Consider the following 3,223-nt stretch of genomic DNA (forward strand, 5'->3'; position numbering starts at 1 on the left):
TTTCACAGTAGAAAAATTTCACTCTGCCTTCAAAACCAAATAAAAGTTTCTTTTTCAACCATTTAAAAATAAGAAAATTGAAACTCAGCAAAATTAAGTTACTTCCTCCTTAGTTTGGTAGCATCGATGTCCTGACCCGAATCCATATCATCTGACTTCTGATTTAGTGCTTTTCTTTAATATCTCCAGGAATCAAATAAAGCTCACTATCCAAGGAGGCATGTTGCTTTCACCAGTGCTCCTCAATCCTGATATGCATTAAAATCACCTTATTAAGTATAAAGATTCCCTGGCCCCTACCCTTCCTCTGACTTTCTGACATAGTAGGTCTGAGAGTGTCATTGAGTGCAACAATGACAAGAAAATGGCAATGCAATGCTATGCTTTTCTTACATTGTTCCTGGATCTACAACCAGGAGTACTGGCCATTGGGAGCCTGATTAAGTTGGCTCTGGAATCCTTTTGGAATGACCCTGTAGCCTTCTCACTATCTATATGACAAGGTGCTTCAGGTTTCCCTTATTCATTTCCTGTCTGTTTGCTGAAGCTACCATAGCTTAAGGCCTACAATTGCTGGCCTGTATGGTATGTGTCTCTGTGCCAAAAATATTTTCAGTTTACAGAAGTATTTCTTCTCTTGTTTAAGTAATAAGTTGCTAGTTTTCCTTCTCTGAGTTTAGTGAAAGGAAATACAAGCTCCTCTGATCTACAGGGAAGGAGCACATCAAACACTGAGATCCTGACAAAAAAAAAAAAAAAAAAAAGCAGAAATCCCTCAGTGAAACCTGTCCAATCAGTCTTACAAATGACCAGGCTCAAGAATTAACAAAGCCAAATAAAGTGTTTCTACCAAAAAAAATTTAAAAAACATAAAGATTTAAGAAATACTTTTAATCTTTGATGCATTAAATAGTAAAACTAAAAATCAACATTTCAACATTCTGACAACTCTATGTGTATAACTTCTGCAACTCAGACAAATGGACTAATTTCTGAAAAAAGCACAAACAAGCAACTAAAACTCACCCAAGTTAAAATAGATAACCTGAACTGTCATATAATTTCTAAAGAAACTGAAATGGAGTAAAAAAGTTAAGAATCTGAAAAACAAATCTCCACATCCAGATAGTTCTCTTGACTGGCAAATCTTACTAAGCATTTTTTAAATAATTCCAATTCTTAATAATTTCTTTCAGAAAATATAAAAGGGAACATTTCCCAATTCATTCTATGAGCACAGCATTATCCTGATAACAAAATTAAACAAATACAGTACAAAAGTAAACTACAGACCATTACCCTCATAAACATAGATGCAAAAATCCTTGACAAACTATTAACAAATCAAATCCAGCAATATAGAAAAATAGTGCACACCAATCAAGTGGGATTCATCCCGTGGATGTAAAGCAGTTCAAAAATCAACTAGTGTAATTCACCACACTAAAAGTCTAAAGAAGGAAAAAAAATCACACGGTTATATAGATAAAGAAAAAGCTTGATAAAATATGACAGTCATTCATATGAAAACTCAGCAAATAGAAGTGGAAATGAACTTCTTCAAACCGATCAAGGGCATCTGCAAAAACTCTACAGCTAACATCATACTTGATGAAACACTGAATCTTTTGCCCCTCAGATCTAGGAACAACACAAGAATGTTCACTCTCACCACTCCCATTCAACATTACACCGGAATTGTTAGTACAATGGAAGTGTTAGTGCAATTTGGGAAGAAAAGGATATAAAAGGCATATAGATCAGAAAGGATCAAATAAAACTGTCCTTATTTGCAGGCAACATTATTGCCTGTGTAGAAAATCCCAGGTAATCTACAATAAAACTCTTAGAACTAATAAATGAATTTAATACAGTCAAAACATACAAGGTCAGCACACAAAAATCAACCTTCAACAGTTTCTGTATATAAGCAAAGAAAAACTGGAAACCAAAATTTTAAAAATGATACTATTTACAATAGCTACAAAAAAAGGAAACAAATAGATATAAATCTAACAAAGCATGAACAGGATCTGTATATTAAAACTACTCTAAGACCAAGAGACTGTCAGGATGGATCACAATTCCTGTATCTCCTTAGATTCCATCACCCTGTAGTTCTTATAATGCTCCTTCTACTCACAATAGAAAAGAAGGCTCAAGACCTTCTTTCTAGAGTTAGCCTCAACAAAGACTAACTTTAATGTTCTCCCATGTTTTATTATATAGATTTTCCCCCCGGTCTAACTCTAAAACAGTCCTTTTAGGAAGTTAGGTAAGACTACATAGAAAACAGCAATTGCTTAGGCTAGAGGAATTTATTCATTCAAGATATTTGTTATCTACAAGATTCTCCGCCAAGGACTAGGAAAAATGGTTGTGTTTCTCTCTTAAAGAGCTAAAAGTCTATGCTGAATACATATATTAAACAAATGAAAGAAAATTAAATACCCAGGAAATTGAGGGGAGAGCACATCTATGATTTAGGAAGGAGTTAATCTAATCCCCCTATAACAAGATAGTTCACACAGCTCTTTAGTATGTCTTAGCCCTATTTCACCTTATCAGTTAATTAGAGAAAAGAAAGAAAGAGAGAAAGAAAAAGAGAAAGAAAAGAAGGAAAGGAAGGAAGGAAGGAAGGGAGGGAGGGAGGGAAGGAGGGAGGGAGGAAAGAAAGAGAAATCCAGTAGGGCATGGTAGTGTGTGCCTATAGTCCCAGGTACTCGAGAAGCTAAGGAGGGAGGATTGCATAAGGCCAGGAAGTCGAGACCAGCCTGGGCAACAGAGCAAGACCTGCCTCTTAAAAAAAACAAAAACAAAAAACAAAACAAAAAAAAGGCCTTGGAAATCTCTAAGGAAGCTGAGCATGGTGGCATATGCATGTAATCTCAGCACTTTGGAAGGCTGTTTTGTTGAAAAAACTTCACAGTAGAAAAATTTCACTCTGCCTTCAAAACCAAATAATAGTTTCTTTTTCAACCATTTAAAAATAAGAAAATAAAATATAATAAAATAAAAATAAGGAGTTCGAGGCTGCCATGAGCTATGATCCCACCACTGTACTCCGGCCTAGGCAACACAGCAATGAGACCCTGTCTCTAAAAAATAAAAAACAAATTTAAACAAATCAAAATTGGGAGAAGGGAGACAGGAAAAGAACCTATTACTTTGACCCAAACACAATTTCAAAATAATAATAATAATAATAATAATAATAATAATA

Source organism: Gorilla gorilla, chromosome 1, assembly GCF_029281585.2.
Source record: "Gorilla gorilla gorilla isolate KB3781 chromosome 1, NHGRI_mGorGor1-v2.1_pri, whole genome shotgun sequence".
NCBI classification, from domain to species: Eukaryota; Metazoa; Chordata; class Mammalia; order Primates; family Hominidae; genus Gorilla; species Gorilla gorilla.